The sequence below is a fragment of the Pteropus vampyrus genome, unplaced genomic scaffold (assembly GCF_000151845.1).
Source record: "Pteropus vampyrus isolate Shadow unplaced genomic scaffold, Pvam_2.0 Scaffold123, whole genome shotgun sequence".
Classification (NCBI taxonomy): Eukaryota; Metazoa; Chordata; class Mammalia; order Chiroptera; family Pteropodidae; genus Pteropus; species Pteropus vampyrus.
In genome coordinates, this window is record NW_011888904.1 from 2,789,949 (window position 1) to 2,801,094 (window position 11,146).

The window sequence follows — 11,146 nt, forward strand, 5'->3', positions numbered from 1 at the left end:
ATCAGGTTCACCTACGCCCAGGAGTCAGCCGTCAAAGGGACAGGACACACCAGGGTACCTGACCAGCCTGAAGACACCCTCCTGGGTGATCTCAACGCACTTTCAAAGCTAACGAGTTGACATGACTATTAAGACCAATGGCTTTCAAGGAGTTTTGACCACGTTCTCCTACCAGAAAAACAATTTTCATCATGAATGTGCAGAAAATATGGACATTTAAAAAAAGGATGGTAAAAGATGAAATAATATCATTATTTTTAGCTCATTGTCTGGCTGACAAAGATCTCTTATTTCAGTTAGAAGTGTTATTCCAATGTGCTTATTAGCATTATTATATTTGCTTTGACTTATGGTTATTTTTTTTTAAGTAATCATTTTCAGGCCACTTGTCTATTATCTATTTTGTGAGGGCTAAATTCATCAAGACTCAATAATATAAATGAAGTCAGTTAGTTAAAACTCAATTATATAAATTTAACCTAGCATCTGTAACTGCAATATGTTGCCATAAACTGAAGCAAAGAATGGCTGAGGATTTCCTGGGCAGAAAGGAATTAACATAGCAGGCCTGAGGCTGTGTCTTTAGGAAGGCCTGCTGGCAAGGCTGGCACTTAAGCTGGTGTCTGGGAACCTGGATTTGGGGAGGGCTCCCACCATTCCCTCTGTGCCTGAACTGTTTGTGCAAATGAACGTGGTTTTCAGGCTGCACAATTGCCTTCCTCTTGAGAGTCTGGAATTTGGTACGTAGCGGGCAGAGGGTGCCTAGGCGACCGGCCCCCAGTGAAAACCCTGGGCACCGAGTCTCTAGTGAGTTTCCCTGGGAGACGACATTTCACACACGTTGTCACAACTCATTGCTGGGGAATTAAGCGAGTCCTGTGTGACTCTGCAGGGAGGGGCTCTTGGAGGCGTGCACCTGGTCTCCCCCGTCTTCGCCCTACTGCCTTTTCCTTTTGCTGAGTTTACTTTCTCACTGTAATAAATCATTGCTGTGAGTACAACTACATGCTGAGTCCTCCTAGTGAATTACTGAACTGGGGGTCATCTTGAGGACTCTCGACGCAACACCCCACCACTGTCTGGTATAATGGATTGACCAACCGCTCTGTTCTCAGGATCAGAGTTCCTGCGTAAAGACCACCAGACACACCCACTGAGTCGGGGTCACAGGGTCAGTCTGAACATTAAATATTAGTACAGCTTAATTTCTTTTTATTTCTACATTAAAAACAAAAGTAAATAAAAGTTGTAATATATTCTTCCATAAGATGATCCCAGTGGGTTCACATGCCATTTGGAGACTGCTCTTCAGACAATGATGATACCACACTAGAGAAGGCAGGACAGTGAGCTCTAGTTCTTGGCCCACCACAGAGCCGCCCGCCGCAGGCTGGCTCTGCTCAGAGTGAGCACTGGGCCGGGCCTCTGCAAAAGGGATGTGTTATTTCTCTTTCTACTCCTCCACCATCTCTTTAAGATGGAAATGGACCCTAGAGTTCAGCTTTGCCAATTTAAGGGCTCTCCCTGGGTTATTACCCCCACTTCCAGGCTTTAACCAATTTCCCTATGCTAGCAATTCTCTTATCTCTTTCTTAGTTCCTATCTCTCTGAGTTCCAGACCTACCTACATATGCCACTCTCACTGGAGAGTTAGATGACACTTAGGTGTCCCATAAAACCTTCGTGCTTTATGGCCAACGCTGAGCCTATCAGCTCTTCCCCTGAGCAGCTTCATTTCTTTGTGACTCAGGGACAGGTGCCATTATTCACCCGTCACCCAAGTTAGGGACTTGGAAGTCCCCCAGGAGTCCTCCCCCACTCTCACTTTCCTATTCAATCTTCAAGCCCATCTCCTTCTGCCCCTCACCCCACACACTGCCATTCCCTGTGCTCTGAGAGGTGGGGCTCCCTGCCAGCACCTCCTGGGCTCCTTTGCCCTCTGGCTTCTGGCTGGATCTGGAATGTCCCATCAGGAGATTGAAAGGTGTCAGAAAACAGAAGACAGGGCATGTGCTCCCTGATGTCACTGCTTCTGTGCTGTTTCTCCAGCTGTAGCTGGCTCCTCACATGGCTTCCACTCTCTCTGGGCTCAGAAAGACACGTCTCTCTTTACCCTTCCAGGCCTCGGAGTGGCGAGTCTTCCTGTGGTCTCCAGGGTCTTCCATACTTGTGTTTGCTTCCTTACCCCCAACCTCCATCCCAGCCTCCATAGGTAGTCCCTTAACTAGAGTCTCTTCATGTGAATCACACATGGGTTCAAGTCCTGGCTTTGTCACTTACTATCTATGTGAGCCTGGGCAGATCCTGTAACCTCTTGGAGCCTCGATTTTCTCATCTGTGAAGTGGAGATAACAATAATGTCTTTGTCTTCATAGGATGGTTGTGAGGGTTTGATGAAAGGTGTGTAAAGTGTCGAGGTTCTTAATCAATATCTTATTTCTGTTCATGTGTTTCTTATCACAATTCACTGTATAAGAATTGTGGCAGCCTCAGCGAGCTGGTCTCCTTGCCTCTGTCCTCACTTCCTGCTCATCCATCCAATGCCCCCGAGAGAGACTGTTCTCCAAAGAAAATCTAAGCAAGTCTCCCTTTACTGCTCCACTGAGCCCTCAGGTTAAACTCCAGAACGAGTCTTAGCAGAGTGTAGCCCCCACCACCCCACACCTTTCCTGCCACTCCCAACATGGCACTTCACACCCGGACAATTCCACGCTGTTTAAACGTTCCTCATATACCACACTGGCGCATGCTGCCCGGGCCTGGCATCAGCTATTTCCTCCACCCAGAATGCCATTCCTCTTTTTATCTCCTTCACGCATTATCTATCATTTGTCCTCCAAAATCTACATTCATGAGCCGCATCCTCTGAGAAGCCCTCCCAGACCTTGCAGGGAGGTCACAACTGCCTCCTCCTTGCAATTTTTGCCCTGGCACACATATCTGCTGTGCTGGTCACACTGGGATGACATGCACGCGATCACCTGTCTGCCTCTCCCACGAGATGGTGCTCCTGGGAGGCAGAGCCTGCTTTGTCCACCTTTAAACCTCTGGAGCCAACACTGAGGGGTGATTGGGCTGGGTGGCCCAGCTAAAGAAGTAATGAACTCTTTGTCACCAAAAATGTGCAAGTGGAGCTGAGCAGGCACATGGCGGGAAGGCCACAGAGGGAACTGCGTTCATTTGCAAAAGAGGCTGAGTTCATGAGTTCAGTGGTCTCTTGCACCCAAATGAAATATGCTGTCTGTGAGACAGTGAGCTCCCTGTCACTCCCCCTATTCAAGCAAAGCTTGGAGGACTCCCTATCAGGATTCTGTAGGGGCATTTTCTGCACTGAGGGAGGTTTTATTTGATGATGTGCCAGGTGTCTCCCTTCTGCATGGCTCTGTGATGCCACATAAACTAGGAGGTTCTAAAGGGCTCTAACGATTCTGTTTCTAATATGCTGCATCTAATACAAGTCTCTCCTGATTCATCAACATAGGACAAACAGCTCCTTCGTTTTTCTCTCCCGGTCTTAAACATATTTCTTTAAACTTTTTGATGTTAATATCTTTCCTTTTTCTCTCCCCAGCCATTAAGAACTTGGCCCCTCTGCACACTGCCTTGAACACATACATCCAAGGGAGGGGGAAGAACTTGAAGCTGGCGATCCCCATCTCAGTCTCAACTATAAAAAAGGAAAAACCAATTAGAGCAAATCTCCAAATGGAAAGAAAAATCTATGCCTGAAACAATTCTGCTCAGCTGCTTGTTCAATTGATTTTGGAAAGGGCTGTCTGGCAGGGAGAAGGGTTTTCAAAGGGCTTTCATTGCCCTTTCGGGGACCAGCAGGAAAATGGACACACAGCCTCTGTGGTAGGTCTGTTCTGATAAACAGGGGCTGTCATGCTATGGGCCTCCTGTCACTACACAGGCACCTGGGCCCTAGGCTGAGAAGTCAGACAGCAGAGGACGAAGCCCTGGCTGCTGGCCTGATACTTGGGGTCAGCTGCATCCCCGCTGTCCAAGGTGCTGAAAAGGGCCTTTCATTTTATTCTGACCGCTTAAGGCAATAGATAGTGAGAGGGCAGGGAAGGAATACCTAAACTCTCCAAAAGCAAACCCCAGACCTCTGTTATGTGTGAGGTGGGGGTAAAGGTATGTGCTGTGGGGCTCAAAGGCCTGAGTCAGCCTGGGATCCCCAGGGCCCGCCTTGTCTTCCTGGGATAAGGGCTGGTGAAGAAATTTGGTGTGCGCCCCAAAGCAATAAATCACTGAAGAGCACACTATAAATAGCTCTAGAGACCTTGTCTTGCCGAGGGTCCTTTAAGATCTGCACAGAAAATGTCTTCTGGGGTTTAGAGTACAGCAAAGCCTTTCTGGGGGAACAATTCAGGGGCATGGGAGATTCCGGGCACAAACAAGGGTACTCTGGACCCCATTCAGGGCCAGTTGGGCAACTTAGGAGTCTTGGGGCAATCAGAGAAAGGCCTCCCTTTGGGAGGAGGAATTTCTGAGAGATACTCCCTTGGGATATTTTTGGAAAGCACCCTCTCTTTAAAGCTCTCCCAGCTGGACAGCTCATCAGATCACAGGCTGAAGTTCAGCTCCCACTGCCTCTGATGCTGACACCCTGTACAGTGCACAAAATGCACAGCTGCACTTGGCGGTCTTAGCTCAGGCAACAGAACAACGCAGAGTGAGGAAAAATGATTTTCTTCCCCTTCCCCCCATGACCCCAGAGATGCCTTAGCCACCGGAAGTGGGTGAGTTTTCTGGAAGTGTGACATTTTTGACATGGGTGATGGCAGAGGGGATATGGGGGGTGTGCTGGGAGGGGCTGCTGCACGTCTCCAGGCAGCTCTGTGGATTGAAGACGTGGACGAGTGGGTGCTGGGGCAAGTGAGGTAGGAGAAGGTGGGTGTACCATGGCGACTGCAGCTGCTGTGTAATTTATGGGCAAGTAAAAGGCATCTGTAGGACTTCCAGAAATAACTGTAGCTCATTCTGAGGAGTCCCCTATTTTCAGTCTTCTCTGGTCTGTCCTTCCACTTTGGCCTCACTCCTTCCCTAGGCCTGTTTACATTAGGGCATATGACACACTGTATGGGAGTTATTGGTTTCCCTACATCTTTCCATCTGTACTGCCAGTTTTCCAAGGGCAGCGATCTATGTGGTCCAGCTCTGCATCTGTGGGTCCTGGCACATAGTAGGTGCCTGGGAAATGTTATCATACAAATGAATGACTTAGAAGACAAGGGCCAGGGCTCTGAGTGGCCTACCTGAAGGTGTGTGAGATGGGAGGACATCATCTGCCCAAGGGGCCCCTGGTGCCCTTCTCAGCCCCCTCTTCTGGAAGACAGAGGGCCCAGGGAGCTCTTCACAACTGAAGGCCCTGGATGGCCAGGGACAGAAGAGATGGGGGTGAGGAGGCCATTGCTGTCAGGGGAGCTGCTGCCTGTCTAGGACTCTAGCTGGCCCAAATAGGCCCTGTCAGCCAGGCCCTGTGGCTACCTCACTAGTTGGTCTAAACCTGCCAGCCACCATGAAACCATTCCCCGGCCCAGCCTTCCAGCCACCTTCTGTAATCACAGAGTACTTTCCCATGGTCAGCCACAAATGCATGAGATCGCATGCTGAAATAGCCCCCAAATCACATGATTAGATCAGGTTATATCTCTCAACTTCTTGAAAAGAAATCCTCAATTTAAAAAAATTATGGATATTTACGGCCTTTTAACTGATAATATCACTAATTCCTACTAGACTTGAATTTCCTGGGAGATTGGCTGGATATTTCTTGGGAGCCTTTACCTTTTGAGTTGGAAAATCCTAGCATCTCCAGGCAGGCTGGAAGAGGGCATCATGCTCTCCAGTCCAGTGTCTGGCTCTATTCCTTCCCAGCAGCTGCCCACTCTGAGCCTATTCGAACACCTCTGAGAGCAGGGTGGAGGGCTGAGAGCATGCATCAGGACCTGGACTCCAACCCTGCCTCCTGTGAGGGGGCTGCCCTGCTTCCTGAGATTCCAGGAGCCCCTTTCCTCCCTCAGCTGATCCTCATGGGACAGGTCTTTGGTGCTTCCATTTCTCTTCTACAATCAGCCTCCCAGAGACAAACACAAGAATAAAGCACAGGTTCTAATCTAGACCTAGCTACACTGTGGTCTGTGGGTGCAGCCTCAAGGATCACCTGGGAGCTTATGAGAGATGCGGCATTTCAGGCCCACCCCAGACCTGCTGAGCCAGAATCTGTACTCACCAAGATGAGTGATTCATGTACATATTGGGCATCACTGACTGTATAGGTAAAAATCAGGATGGTGGTTAACCTTGAGGGATGTGTGAACAGTAAGTGGAAAAGGTAAGAAGGACTTCTGGGATGCTGGTAATGGTCTGTTTCTTGATCTGGATGTTGGATTCACAGTTGAATTTAGTTTGTGAAAATTCACTGAGCTATATACTCTTATGGTACACTTACTTTAATAAAAAGTAAAAAGGAGTCAGGATTGTTAGCCAGCGGAGGCAGCTGGGAGATTTAAAGCTGAGCCATGCTCCTCTGAGCTGTCATCAGAGCAGCCCTGGGCTGAACTGGCTTCTCTTAGTTCTTATGTTGTATTCCAATGACTGGGGACTCATGTCTGAGTGAGTACTGTCAGAGGTTCCACCTTTGCCATGCTTACCTCCTTCACAGCTTGTCCCAAGGTCCCTTACAGCAACCAAGGCAGCAGAAGTACAGCAGCATGGCTATGACTTAGGCAGGCCTGAGTCTGTTCCTGACTGGTTCTAGCCAAGCAAGGGCCATCACATAAGGCGAGAAGTCACCATGGATATACCTACACCCAGTTGACCAGCACCAACCTAGTTGTCCGGTCACTCCTTCATCCCAAGTTTACTCTGTTTTATCGGTATCTCTCCTAGCAGTGTCCAACGGTGAACACAATCAATTATCCAGACATAATCTCATCATTTATTCACTCATTCATTCATAATGATAATGGCTAACACTTATTGAATCCTAATTAGGCAGCAGACACTAAGTGTTTTATATACACTATCTCTTTTAATCCCCACAAGCCTATTATTATCCCCAATTTACAGAGGAGTAAATTAAGGCTCACAGATGTTAAGTAACATAAAGTCATATAGCTGGGAATTAAGAGAGTTGGAATTTAAATGCAAGTGGTCCAACTGCCACTCTCTCATGTGTGAGGCATTCTGATATATTTCGGGGATGCATTGAAAATGAATCAATTAATATATTAAAACCCTTGAATTGTGTCTCTTAAAAAAGTGAATTTGATGATATATGAATTATATCTCAATTAAAAAAATCAAAATACACAAAAATTTTGGTTGGGATATATGTTGACCATATTCTTAAGAATTTAGTTGATGTTTCTCCTAGTATAAACCAGCTTAAAAAAAATCAAAATATTTCTTTAAAAAAGAGATGAATGAAACGTCTCAGACATTTTTATAGTCCTACAGAGATGGTTCCGATCTTTAGTCTTGCCACCTGGCCGTGGATGACAGAGTTCTAGTTTTCTTTCCTGTAAAGTGGGGACACTGAACCTGGCCTTTGTTAGGCAGTTGTGGGGATTTGAAGGAAAGCCTGCACCTGATGGCAAGCTGGCCTTGGCAAATCACAGTGGAGAATACTGAATTTCACGAGGGCACAAGCTTGGGGCATTAACACGGCACCACTGCCAGGAATGTTCTGAGAGCTTCCGAAGCTGTTGAGTTCCACACTTGCTGGGATCCAAGGCCCTCCTGGGTCTTCTCATTCTCACGTGAGAGTCCCTCCTTACCCCTCCACGTTCATGCTGGAGTTTCCGCCTAAGATTCTACAAGGAAGATGTGACTTTCCTTTTCCCCATCCACCTTGCGACCCCTCTGGGCTGTCAGGGACTGGGATTCTTGAGCCAGATCAGTGTGTAAGCTGCAAATGGGCCCTTCTGATCTGCTGGCTCCCAGGCTCTGGCCCACACCCAGCACTGTCCTCATAGGCAGCTCTGTGCCCACAGGGGCCATGTTGCTATGGTGATTCCACTACCCACACAGTGTCCAGGGAGACAGCACGGTGTAGCTGAGCTGTTTGCAAGACTTGATGAAACCAGGCTGGGAAGATTCCAGAAAGGGTCAGAAGGAGCGAGGATGAGAACTAAGTGTAACTGTTTCCCCAGTAGTAGCTGTGTGTGTGTGTGTGTGTGTGTGTCTGTGTGCGCGTGCGTGTGCACGTGCGTGCATGTGTGGGCCCACGCATATGCTCACACATTACCCACCCCACTGTCCAAGTTATAACGGCTCTTCGGAGCAAAGGCACAGTCCCTAGAGAAGCATCAACTCATGACTGTCATTGGTTTCTTCCTGGGGTGATGTTTATGGTTAATCTATTTGTTTAGTTTCTATACTGACACTAAAAAAAAAAAAAAATTCATTTGGCAGCAAAACAGACTGAATTGTGAATTATATTGCTCTACATATAAAGCTGGCTTCATGGTCTACCTCGTTCCTTATCCAATAAGATGTCCTACAGAACAGAGTGGGACACCAGGAAATTATACTGTGAAGGGAAGAAAGATGACAACCTGTGATGCCTACCCTTCCTTCCTCCCTTATCCCTCCCATACTCCCTGTTATGGGCAGCTTGTCTGAATCATCTCGTTTAACCCACACCACAATCCTGCACTTGTTATGCTCATTTTACAGATGACAACGCTGAGGCTCTGAGAGGCTAAGTCACTCGCCACGGTCAGGAGCCAGTATGCGTAGGAGGTGGGAGCGAAAGCCAGGTTGTTGTTTGAGATCTGTGCTTACTGCCCTAGTTGGCCCTGCTTCTCCTTCCTTCTCCCCCTTGGTGGGAGTTTACTGGGGGCAGCCTTTTAGGCCCTGAGGGGACAGGGTCCATGGCACCGAGTAAAACAAAGGCGCCAACCCCCTGCAATAGCAGGTGGAGCACAACCCCGGCTGCTCCCACTGGGGACTGATGTTTGGGCTCTAAACTCAAGAGCTTTCAGTTCCCTTTCCTTGGCGATATTGGAATTATTAAGGAAATGACCCATGCATATGTTTGTGCTGACCCAATTCAATCCACAGTCGTTAATCGGTGCCTTTTCCCCACAGTCATGAGTGTGGGCTCCGCTCTGCAGAGCCTCCGAAACAGGCCTGACTGTGAATAAATGAATCCTCAGGGGTGGTGAGAACCAGGCCCTAACATCTTTCGAGAACCCTCATGTGCGGAGCTAATGCTGATTTGTAAAGCACTTTATGATTTATTCATACCGCCTAGCCAGGCTTCCCAGGACAAAAGTCCCCTTGCACAAGTGAGCTCAACTCCCAAAATAGAATGTCAGGCTTCATTAAAAGAAAAAAACCCGGGTGTGGGGGATGTCCCTTTTTTGCTCTCTAGCCTGCGTCACCCAGTGTTTGTGGGATTCAGGTCAAACCCCAGAAAGCACCTGTGTTTTAACAGCTTGTGAGCTGTGTGAGATGTCGGGAGCTTCTTTCTGCGGGGGGAGGGGGGTGCAGGGAGGGGGAACTCCCCGAGGGCTGGGCCTCAAGTCTCTCTGTACCTAATGCTCGAACTCAGGCCAGTGGATGTGTTCTCAGGTGGCAGGTAGCAAGTGATGAGGAGTTGGTCAGGCAGAGAGGCTCCCAGGAGAGACAGGATAGAGCTCTGCTCCCCTGATTCTCAGGTGGGAGCCCGAAGTGGGCCCCTCGGCCTCAGCGATGCATGAAGCGATCAGAGAGCACGGTGTAAATTAGAAGCTGCCAAACTAGCAGTAGCATTTTCATTATCGTCGTCATCATTGGTCTCCTTGAACTTGTGGAGGGCGTCCCCAGACACAGAGGGAAGAAGGAGGTAAATCCTCGTTCTCCTTACTTAGCATTTTCAGGGTGCCACAGGAGCAGCCCCTTGCCCAGCCCTCACCAATGGCCAGAAAAGCTGCCAATAGACACGCATGGCACCTTTGAAGTCACAAAGCACCCCAGGGTACAAAAGTCATGCTGATGCAGAAATGTAGGGTACTTAATAGGCTACACACCTTCCCTAAAACGAGCGATACTTCCACATGCTGTGGTCATTATCCTTGTGCCCGAGGGTCACAGTTTTGAAGGAACAAACTGCTAGTCTGCACCCACAAGGACTTTTGAGCAGCTTAGCTTCTTTGGAGGCTGACTCCAGGTACCCCGATGCCAGCCACATGAGGGACCTGTGAATCCTGATTTTACTTTCTCAACTCTCAGAAAGACAGACTAAAGCAGAGGGAGCAGTGCTGGGCTTGGCATAAAAATACTGACTAGGGAGTGTGAATTGAGTGAGCCCTGGAGCACTTGGGGTTTGACTGCCCTCCATGTCCACCCGGAGAGGACAGAGCCTGAGCACTCCAGTGACCACACCACCCCCCCTGGGGTATCGGGGACACGACCACTCACTTGTCGAATGGAACTTTTCAAACAAAGTAAGCATTCTTTGAAATGTCCCATCTCAGTTGCTAAACAATTCACATTGTCACGCTGGTAACACTAACAATTTCTTGATGCCATGTAAGAGCTAGTTCAGTCTAAACATCTGTAGGAATCGGAAGAGCATCATCACATACAGCATAAGATCCCTGGAGTTTCTCCCCTTTCCACCTGCTGTCTCAGAGCACAAGGATCCAACGCAGCCTGGAAAGTCCAAGGCATAAGGATGACCTGCAGCATGTTTTAGGGGTCCTCTGCTTGTTTATCCCTAGCTGCCAACTGTCAATCCATCACTGACCAACAGTGGGCAACGCTGAGACCTTAGAGCAGCAAACACAATCTGAAAGAGTCTGCTTTGGAAAAAGGGGCCTACGTTGCTCTTAACATCTTAAGAGAAAACATCAACAACAAAAGAGTTGCTTTTGGATTAATCTGGTTAACACAGATCCTCTGATCATCCCCTCTAGCTCAGGTCCTCCAGGCAGGGAATTGGATGAATCATTGCGTTTGGGACAATAGGGAGACCCAAATGGCTAAACCAGTCTTGAGACATCACAGTAGTCAAAATCCAGAGATAAATCTCAACTGGTCATCCTCATCTTAAAAAGCATACCAATGATAGCTTCCACGGAGAGTTAGCTCTACACAATTGCCAACTGCTAATGTATAAATTCTTTAAAATAATAATAATAACTAGGCA

At 48.1% G+C, this 11,146-nt stretch overlaps 1 protein-coding gene across 1 annotated transcript in view; it reads right to left on the reverse strand.

The window, feature by feature from the left end:
• GABBR2 (gamma-aminobutyric acid type B receptor subunit 2) overlaps positions 1–11,146 on the reverse strand; it is a 350,397-nt gene that overhangs the window by 70,361 nt on the left and 268,890 nt on the right. The gene's annotated exons all lie outside the window — the stretch shown is intronic.